At 37.8% G+C, this 10,963-nt stretch overlaps 1 long non-coding RNA gene across 2 annotated transcripts in view; it reads left to right on the top strand.

Annotated features, from left to right (window-relative positions):
• Nucleotides 1-9,879, top strand: part of LOC107692815 (uncharacterized) — a 62,299-nt gene extending 52,420 nt beyond the window's left edge. For both annotated transcript variants that reach the window (XR_001634676.1, XR_001634675.1), the window contains 2 exons: nt 9,263-9,504; nt 9,679-9,879. This is a non-coding gene — a long non-coding RNA (uncharacterized LOC107692815). The remainder of the gene's footprint in view (nt 1-9,262; nt 9,505-9,678) is intronic.
• Nucleotides 9,880-10,963: the final 1,084 nt, after the last annotated feature.

Below are 10,963 nucleotides of genomic sequence, written 5' to 3'. Positions count from 1 at the left end.
TATGTTATAACATATACACGTTTCTTCTTTCAGCACAATTAAATCTTAACATTTACCATATTCTAACTGCTATGTGTTTGTGTGATATTGTCATTCACATTTGTTGGTCTGAAGTTTTGGGGTGACAGTCACAATATCACCCTAATTCACCTTGGCTTGAGCATATGCAAATCCTACACTATATATATATACATATATATATTCAGTGTAACTTAGTGATTTTTTTGGGTGCTTACTTTCCCATGGTCTCATTAGTGAGGACTGGTTCTCTGTTAATTAGCTGCTATATAAAGATCACACACTCTAATTTTCTATATTAAAAGACTTTAATTACAGTGGAGGTTTCTGGTGGATAGATTGGACAGGGACATTATACTCTTTATTTGCATGAAAGTGCACAAACATTTGGTAAGCAGTTGTCTAGAGGGTTCACACACCTACCCGCGGCTCATACTGCTCCGACACATTTATTTATTTATTTGTTTGTTTATTTATTTGTTTATTTGTTTGTGGAAAGAAGTGAATACTTTTATGTATGATGTAATGGCTGCTGAAAATTCAGCTTTGCCATCATAGAAATAATTAAATTTTAAAATACATTAAAATATAAAAAGTTATTTTAAAAAGTAATATTTCACAATATTCCTATTTTTATTGTATTCTCAAATAAATGCAACTTCTGTGAGCATAAGAGACTTCTTTCAAAAACATTAAAAAATCTTACCGACCCCAAACTTTTGAGCAATAGCCTATGCAAATGGAAGCAATGAACCAAGAGTAAGAATGTGACATTTAGTTTAGTTTAGCAAGCAAAGATTTATTGATCGGATTGATAGTTGTGCTCCAGGTAACTGCGGGTGTAGGTTAAACACCTGATTACTCTCCTATATCCTCACATGCCTGGTGCCTATTCTTAAATAACTAATTGAAGCTCGAACCATCAGTTTACCATATGGATTTTCTGTAAATTTATGCATCTCTGATATGCGCTCAGCCTAATTAGTCATTATGCCTTAGTGTGTGTGGTTATAATGGGTGAGCAGTATGTTTGGCAGTTGTATAACATGTATGTATAACATATATGGCATGTATAACAAAAAAATAAATAAAATAAAAGGAGCCACAATGGTGAATGATGGCCATAAAACAGAAAAGTGTAATATTGTTAAAAATTATTATGTTTGAAGAGGGGAGCCTTTTCAAAAGTTTGATCATTTTATTTATTTTACTTTACTTTATTCATGGTATTTCCTGTCTCACATTTGTTTATTTCTATTATTGAAACAAGCACAGAGTCAGCATAAAGACAAATAAATAAATGAAAATTAGGTCCCAGTCCCGGGATGTGTGCGTGTGGGGGGTGTGGGGGGGGTCTAATGCTGTTTCATGCATTCTGAGTTATTTACACTGTTAAAGAGTTGGATTCTCATGGTAAACATGGCCAAAGTAAAAAAAAGAAGAAAGAAAAAACCCGAGTTGGATGTATGACACGGTATTTCTGTGCCAAATACACTCCTTCCAGGTTCGAACAAGTTTTGGAAAGTTTTTTTCGAGCATGGCCCTTTAAGATGTCACGAAGGGCGGAATTCCTTGTATGGACACTTCTCCCGGAAGAGCACGCGCACACATCAACCAGAGCGAGAGCAAGAACACGCCCATCAATGTTCTTTCTCCCGGATACGGAAGACGTCGGCAGCGCTGCACAGCTTTAAGGGAACAGTAGATGCATTTTGTTTTTTCTGGGCAGCAACGGAGTTGTGCACTTGTGTTTTTTTCCCCCGTCATTTCAGTGACTAATGATTTATAAACAAGGCCCAGTTCGCCTTTAGATTTGCAGATCGTTTGTTACTGAAAGATGGAGCTGTCCCAGCAATAAAAGATCCAGGTCATGAGTCGGAACCTCAGGCAGTGAGTAAAACTGCATCAAATTTCTGTGCTTTGTTGTTAATCAGCGCGTAAGCATGTAAACAAAGCGAACATGCTCTTGACTCTTTAGCTCCGCCCACAGCATGCCTCCAGGAGTTCGGCTGATTTCAGAAAAAATCATATCCACCTTATTTTTCAACACGGAAGTAAGAAGTTTTCTGTGAATGTGCGAGACTTCCGGTTCATTACCCGCCGTTGGGAAATAACGAGAAAAATAACAAACGGTGAAACTGTTTGCACTACAAACCAGTGTGTTCATAATTAAGATAATAGATTCAAACAATATTATAAGACACACCAGTTTGCAATATCAGGCAGCAAAACAAGCTGTTTTGTACAGCTAAAAATAGCTGAAAGCGGATGACACTGGAAGCCAGACACATTAAATTGACAAATGGCCACGCCCGCTTTTATGGGAAAAATAAGGTGGATAGCTGTAACTTGCTTTTATAAATCTGAAAAAAAAAGACTCTTTGGAGATTTGAAGGATGCAATACTACTATATAGGTACTAGTGATGGGAAGTTTGGATCATTTTACCGACTCGGACCTTTGAGTCTCGTTCAGCAAAATGAACAAATCTTTTTTCGAGTCATTTCGTTAATTTTAGCAAAATATAATTAAAATGTTACGTGTTACTTCCCTAACACGTCTACTACTTACGCAAACGTTGATCACACTACAAACAATACAAAACTAAGAAACAGAAAAGATTAATTCATTGTTTACCTGGGTCTTCAGTCTATGATTAGCTCACCTCACCTCTTATCTGACAAGTCTTCGGGTTTGAGTCGTACATTTCTGTCACACGCTTGAGGTATTCAGCCAATCATAACGCACTGGATAGCTGGCCAATCAGAGCACACCTTGTCATATGACCCCTTTAAAAAAACTATTTAAATGTCCAAATTACGGCTTAATCCTGGCTTAATCTAAATCCTGTCTGTGAAACTAGGCCTAAAACAATGACATTGGAGAATCAAACTCAGTATACACCTTTTTAATAAAACATACTCGCCCGGCATAGGTTAAGCTTATGGGTCTGTCACGTGATGAACGAATGACTCGAAAAACCCGAAGACTCGAAACAGGTGAACTACTTGACTAATTCCAGTACAGAACCTATAGGATGTTGCGCATGCGCGACTGAACGAATCACTCCCCGAGACGACTCGTTCTTCCCGAGTCACATTAAAGATTCGTTCAACGACCCAACACTAATAGGTACTCAAGATTAACATGAGATTGACAGAAACTGTGTGTGTTATGTCCCCTTTAATTTAATTTAGAATCCATGTTTGGTTGTGGCTGCTAGATTGTGGTCACTGAGTTTTTATTTTTGAGTCTTTGCTTTGTATCTTTGATGGTAATGTGTGCGTCCCTCTCTCTCTCTCTCTCTCTCTCTCTCTCTCTCTCTCTCTCTCTTTGTCTCTGTCTCTTTGGCACAACCCTCAGTCTCTTAAGGCTAATTCATCAGTTACATCTCGCCCGTTCCCTTTCTTTTTTTAAATGGAAAACATCATCAACCCTGGGAAAAGACACAATTAAATTTCATCTTACACAAAACACTCCTCCACTCCCACTCCTCTCTCTGATGCCTCTCTATCGCAAGTGGGGGCAGGGCAATTTTTCTTTGATGCACTTCAAAACGAAACACTTGGCAGAGGCCGCGTGATGGAGGCAACGGGGAATGAGGGACGGTGTGCGTCTGTGATCACGCCAAAGTCCCCTCGTGCTTCACTTTCTCATTGAACAAAGACTGATTGCATTGTTGGGGTGAAATGGGTTATCATTCTCCGCATTCTTAGGCAAATGACCTGCACCTCCTACCCTCGCAGGTTCCCTCAGAAAGCTTGCCGTAATGGATGACGCTCTGGAAGTTGTGCTTGAGCCGCATTAGCACTCGAACTCTTGACAGTGTATAGCACTTATTTCTTAACTGCAAAACCTAAACATTGTGAACCACTGGTGTCACAAAATCATCCGTATATTCAGTAGCACATGTCATTGAAAGTGTGGATCACAGATGACAACTAGTGACGAAGTTGTGGTGCAATAGATTCAGCGCTAGACTCGCTAATATTATATTGTGACATTGACTCTTCCGGGTTTTAGGACTTCACAGCCATCGGCGCAGTGTGTACCGTCTCCTTTAGGAGCATAAGAGACATCTTTAAAGGTCCCATGACATGCTGCTTTTTGGATGCTTTTATATAGGCCTAAGTGGTCCATAGTACTGTATCTGAAGTCTCTTTCCCGAAATTCAGCCTTGGTGCAGAATTTCAGCCACTACGAGCCAGTCCCACAATGAGCTTTCCTTAGGACGTACCATTTCTGTGTCTGTAGCTTTAAATGCTAATGAGGAGGAGAGAGGCGGGGCAACTGCCATGCTTCGCTCGTTTGCAAGCCATGATGTCTCTCGGGGAAAAAAAATATTGCGCTCGCCTCGCACGGTAGTAGCTCATTTTCTCATGGGCGGGCCAAATTCTCTGGGCGGGCAAAGCAGAGAAAGGGGAGGTAACCTTTCCCCGTATGACGACATAAAGGGAAGATTCCAGATTGGGCCATCTGAGCTTTCATTTTCTCAAAGGCAAAGCAGGATACCCAGGGCTCGGTTTACACCTATCGCCATTTCTAGCCACTGGGGGACCATAGGCAGGCTAGGGGAACAACTCATATTAATGTTAAAAAACCTCATAAAGTGACATTTTCATGCCATGGGACCTTTAAGATATTAGCTCATTTCCTGCCATGGATTCTCCTCTTTGCTCCCGTACAAATTAGGACATGCTGTATTGCCCTGCCACCACTTGACAAAGTCCATGACAGCATGCATAAGGTTGTCATAAGATGACACAGGGGTGTGACAGCATGCCATCGGGGTGAAATGGGGGTAGACAGGGTGAGATTGGAGAGGCAGTGAGGACAGGTGTCACTGGCCTGCAGGTGTTGCTAGGTGACAGGTTGCCCTGGTAGCGACAGGTCGTCATGTGTATGTATGGCTGGCTTCTAAGTGATGGGGACATTGACATCAGAGGGCTCAGGGCAATGTCAGGCCTAGAGACAGTCCAAGACATCTGAGACCTAAAGTGCACTGATAAACACACACACTCACCCTGTCCTCCTCTCTTTGCATTTAGGGAATTGCTCTTCAATAGTTAATTCAAACAAGCACTCTCAAGGGTGTTTCACACTGTGCTTAATCCTGGGTTATCGTCTCTTTAATGTCACTTTAGAGCAGAGTCTCACAATTGTGATTTTAGGGCTAGCACTGTTTTTAACCTTCTAGGGTTAGCATTGAATTCAAACAAAAGGTATGAAGTGTGAAGCGGCACAATGCTTAAAAGTTATTTAGCAACAGTCAACCAGTCATAAACTTATATATTTGCATGCTGTTTAGTGTCAGTGTTTGAAAGCAAAATGAGATATCACAAGCTGATATGTGATTGTAGTGGGATGGACAGTGGGTGCATTGGTTCGTTAAATATGCCACGAATGCATGAGTTGTCCAATCATATACTTTCACGGGTATATAAAAGGGGACTTTTAAGGCACCGTTGTGTGTTGGAGCACCGATTGTGCGTCACTGCCCGAGGCCCGCCCATTCCAGTTTCGGCTCTTCCCTTCTCACAGGTACCTATGTGTCTGCGAACTAGTGAGCATCGAGAGGTCTGCTTGAAGTAACTAGTTTTATTCGGATTGTAGTTTTCCGACGGGCAAACGTCATAGTGGTTAGTCGGCGGCTGTCTTTCTCATCCAACATGCTCCGGCTGTAATCCCGTGCATTTTTCGCCGTGTTTATGTCCGTTTGCGTGTGCGACCGGACTCGTGACTATAGCGACAACAGGAAGGTATGTGCAACTACCGCTATTGAGGTATAGTATTTTAGGTGGTAAATAATTTCACGGTTAATTCTTTTCAGGAGGAATAGTTCGATTAGGATCCATTGCATTCAGTGCAGCCTGCGGGGCAACATTCTTTGATGCTGCTGCTTTGTTGACTTTAGTCCTTGCGACTTAAAACTGCTCTTTGGCGTGTGTTTGCGCTGTGTATCGGCCTCCTCCGTTAGACCAGTTTTTCTATGTGCATTTGTTTTGTTTATTGCTGATTTATTTACTCTTGCTTTGTGTTTGTATTTGTTCTTTAGTCCGTATTTGCTTTTGTGTTTCTTTTGTAATTTTGTTTCTTATGATTTAACCTTGTTTTAGTGTGATTTTGCTTTATCTAGATTTATTTTTTGCTCCGCTTGATCTGGGTTTGTTTGTATTTTTGTTTACTTTATTGGTATGTTTATATGAAATTGTAAGGAACATCTACCTCGATTTGATGAGACATTTAACCTCATAGCAGGTGTTTTGATTTTCTTTTGGATTTTGTATTTAAGTGTAAGCATTGTACAATTGTTAGCATTATTTCTTTTGTTTTGAGATTATTTGGTCTTCTATTGCAGGAACCGAGGCTTCCAGGCAGGCCGATAGTAGGCCCTCGTGTGCGGTGGTGGGACTCTGTCACGGAATGCAGTGTGTTCGCGCTTAATCTTATAGTGTGTGTGTGTGTATGGTGTAGTGAGATCTATGCACCTGGTGGTTAGATTTTTGCAATATAGGAGCCTCGCGCTCAGTAAACTAGCTTACCTGCCATAGGTAAGCCTCGGTTTTTGTTAGTTACGTGTGTATTCTACGTTTGTAAATCTAATCCGGTCTACAGTTTAATGATTTTTAAGGTTAGTATTTTATTATTGTTGAAATAAAGCTTTTGTACTTTGGTATCCACGTCTCAGGCCTCTGTCTTTGAAACCACATTCCTGTGTGCCCTTTGTAGGTGACCAATTCATAATTGATTTTCCCTGTTGGACAGGGTGGCGTAGTCAGCTGAATTTAGAGTTCCCTTTCCGATTATTACTCCCGCTGCATTCACATGTATTTATTTATTAATTGGTTAGTCTTTTATGCTTTACCAGGGCTGCATTTATTTGATCAAAAATAAAGTTATAAAATAAAATAAAATAAAATATTTTTTAAAGAAGTTGTAATAGGGAATAATATTTCAATGTATTTATTTTTTTATATATATAATTTAAATTGTAATTTATTCCTGTAATGACTAAGCTGGATTTTCAGCAGCCATCACTCCAGGCTTCAGTGGCTCAAGAAACATCTATTTTTATTATCAGTGTTAAAAAGAGTTGTTGCTTAACATTTTTGTGATACATTTTTTCAAAATGTATTTTATTTATGTGATGAAACGTAGAATAGAAAGTTAAAAAGAAATATTTTTGTAACATTTGTAAAGGTCTTTTTTGTCATTTTTAACCAATTTAATGCTAAATGTAATGCTCAATTTAATCCAAGGATTGCTAAATAATAAAACAAAATATTTCTTAAAAAAACATATTTTGAATGGTCACGTACTGTATATTACATATAATCACTACATATACACAAATAAAGTGACAGTAATGTTAATGAAATTAAACTAAAAATGCAATAAAACCACATTAATTTAAGTAAAGATGAAGCAGTATTTATTAATCTAAGTTTAAAACAACTTGAGCGGATTTAGGTGCCAAAAGTTTTACAGACAGTTATTAAAGGCATTTTTATTAAAAAAAGACGAACATCTACCTCGATTTGATGAGACATTTAACCTCATAGCAGGTGTTTTGATTTTCTTTTGGATTTTGTATTTAAGTGTAAGCATTGTACAATTGTTAGCATTATTTCTTTTGTTTTGAGATTATTTGGTCTTCTATTGCAGGAACCGAGGCTTCCAGGCAGGCCGATAGTAGGCCCTCGTGTGCGGTGGTGGGACTCTGTCACGGAATGCAGTGTGTTCGCGCTTAATCTTATAGTGTGTGTGTGTGTATGGTGTAGTGAGATCTATGCACCTGGTGGTTAGATTTTTGCAATATAGGAGCCTCGCGCTCAGTAAACTAGCTTACCTGCCATAGGTAAGCCTCGGTTTTTGTTAGTTACGTGTGTATTCTATGTTTGTAAATCTAATCAGTTTAATGATTTTTAAGGTTAGTATTTTATTATTGTTGAAATAAAGCTTTTGTACTTTGGTATCCACGTCTCAGGCCTCTGTCTTTGAAACCACATTCCTGTGTGTCCTTTATAGGTGACCAATTCATAATTTATTTTCCCTGTTGGACAGGGTGGCGTAGTCAGCTGAATTTAGAGTTCCCTTTCCGATTATTACTCCCGCTGCATTCACATGTATTTATTTATTAATTGGTTAGTCTTTTATGCTTTACCAGGGCTGCATTTATTTGATCAAAAATAAAGTTATAAAATAAAATAAAATAAAATATTTTTTAAAGAAGTTGTAATAGGGAATAATATTTCAATGTATTTATTTTTTTATATATATAATTTAAATTGTAATTTATTCCTGTAATGACTAAGCTGGATTTTCAGCAGCCATCACTCCAGGCTTCAGTGGCTCAAGAAACATCTATTTTTATTATCAGTGTTAAAAAGAGTTGTTGCTTAACATTTTTGTGATACATTTTTTCAAAATGTATTTTATTTATGTGATGAAACGTAGAATAGAAAGTTAAAAAGAAATATTTTTGTAACATTTGTAAAGGTCTTTTTTGTCATTTTTAACCAATTTAATGCTAAATGTAATGCTCAATTTAATCCAAGGATTGCTAAATAATAAAACAAAATATTTCTTAAAAAAACATATTTTGAATGGTCACGTACTGTATATTACATATAATCACTACATATACACAAATAAAGTGACAGTAATGTTAATGAAATTAAACTAAAAATGCAATAAAACCACATTAATTTAAGTAAAGATGAAGCAGTATTTATTAATCTAAGTTTAAAACAACTTGAGCGGATTTAGGTGCCAAAAGTTTTACAGACAGTTATTAAAGGCATTTTTATTAAAAAAAGACGTATACCCATTCCAAACTGTCCAAACAGTTTTATTTACCTCATAAATATGTAAATTATAATGCTAACCTGGGGTTTACAAGCGTGCAGTGTGAAAACTTGAAACTTGATTAAACAGGATTAATTAGTAACCCATGATAAAGGATGAGCAATGGGAAAAATGCAATAGGATAACCCGGGATTACATTTATCCATGGTTTAAGTCCCTGGGTTAACAATTTCATGTGTGAAAAGCCCATTATATTCAGCTTGCCTGTTTATCTATAAACTTGTCAGTACACATATTTGTACACAAAATATACAAATACACACCTCACCAGTGTCTCCTGTTTTTCCCCCCTCAGATCATTTAACATTGTGTTTGTCTCCATTCCAGGAGAAAATTTCCTAACATATATCTATGCCTCTTTTTCTTTTCTTTTCCAGGACTAAATTTGACAGTTGGCTACATGTGGCAGCCTCTTCTCTCTCCCAGCCTTCGTCTCTTTCTGTCTCCCAAGAGCGCCGTCAGTATGAAGAGGCCCGAGGACGCCATCTCATCTTCTCTCAGCCGGTGTCAAGCAGCAATCCTGCAGGGCCCGTCCCTGCTTAATTCAGCTTAGAGGCCCTCTCTCATCCCCGACATTCCTGATCGCCTAATTTTTCCGGGTATGCCTCTCAGGGCTGAGGTAATTATTTCCAGAATAATAATAACAGACAGATTAGTATGTTTAGCAGGCAGATGTATTGCTCTGTTCCCATGCCTTACTTATATTTGCCTCTGAACTGAGTGACCTATTAGAATGGATTAATTCTGCTATTAAAAAAAATTAAAGCACTTAATGACCCCTGTCTCTTGACAGAAAGGTGGGGAACCCGCCTGAGGAGGATTTCTTCAGACATCCCCCTGATCTATCAAACTCCACGTTGGACACCAGGAGCAGCAGGTGTTAAAGTCTTCATTCGTTTCTGTCTTGGTTATGGATGACTTGGCTGTATGAAATTACTCAAATGGTGGCTGGCCATTAAATTCACAAGGAATCAGGTATACAGTAAATGGGAAGGGCGGAAAGAAAAATGAAGAATACTTGAAGAAAATGTATTATTATTTATTAAAAGTTCTGTTACATGAAGTCTTTTGGAGCATGCATTGTCTACTATTATGAAATGTGAATTATTTTAAAATGCAGCATTTTTAACCTGGAAAGCCTGACACACAAAATAGTTTTGAACTGCTTATTGAAACTTTAGGTATGTTTCTGATCATTTGAAACACTTTTGTTTTGTATAATATTTGATGCATAAGGCTTTTATGGCCCATATAGTATTATATATAGTGAGAATATGGAGCTCACACTCGAGGACCAAAACAAATAAAAATAAATAAGTAATAATATATATATTTTTTTTAAATCCCAATAATGTCTTATATATAAGTATAAGATGCTATTTAAATGGTTAGTTTTATGTTCAGAGCTCTGTAGTTTTAATTGTGGGGCAAGAAATCATATTCAATCATTTAAAAAAATAAAAACAAGCAAGTAAACCTACAGTGAGTTGCTTCACTCTAGTATGTTCATCTTTAAATATTACTAAATATACAAGTTAGTCTTAAATTTACTTTATACAAATCATTAAAGATTTCACAGCAAAATTACACATGTATATGCATATTTTTAAAATGATACTAAAAGGCCTTTTACTTCTACTAAAAAGTATAAACTAACAATCATAAAATCATCAAGGGTTAACATGCATATTGTAAGAATGTGCATTAGGTATTTATTTTCCAATGGATGTTGATCTCTCTCTCTCTCTGTCTCTCTCTCTCTCTCTGTCTCTCTCTCTGTCTGTCTGAATCTGTATGGATGGAGGGTTTTATCAGTCAATGACACAACATCTAAATCTCTTTCTTTGGAGCGGAGCGGTTTGCAGGGCTCCAATACAATGCAGCACTGGAGATAGCAAGACTTAATTCTCCCAGGATCGTGCTGTCTCCCAGCAATCACAGGGAAACTGGACTAGAAAATTAACTTGTTAAAAGCTCTAGCCATCACTCACTGAGTCTGATAGACAAATCCATCCAAATACCAATCACCCTCTGAAATGAGAAAATACAGAGAGAATATGGCAGCAGCCCTCAAAGAA

Source organism: Sinocyclocheilus anshuiensis, unplaced genomic scaffold, assembly GCF_001515605.1.
Source record: "Sinocyclocheilus anshuiensis isolate Anshui unplaced genomic scaffold, SAMN03320099.WGS_v1.1 scaffold774, whole genome shotgun sequence".
Lineage (NCBI taxonomy): Eukaryota > Metazoa > Chordata > Actinopteri > Cypriniformes > Cyprinidae > Sinocyclocheilus > Sinocyclocheilus anshuiensis.
Note: the sequence above shows the minus strand (reverse complement) of the source record. Positions and strands in the feature narration are given on the sequence as shown.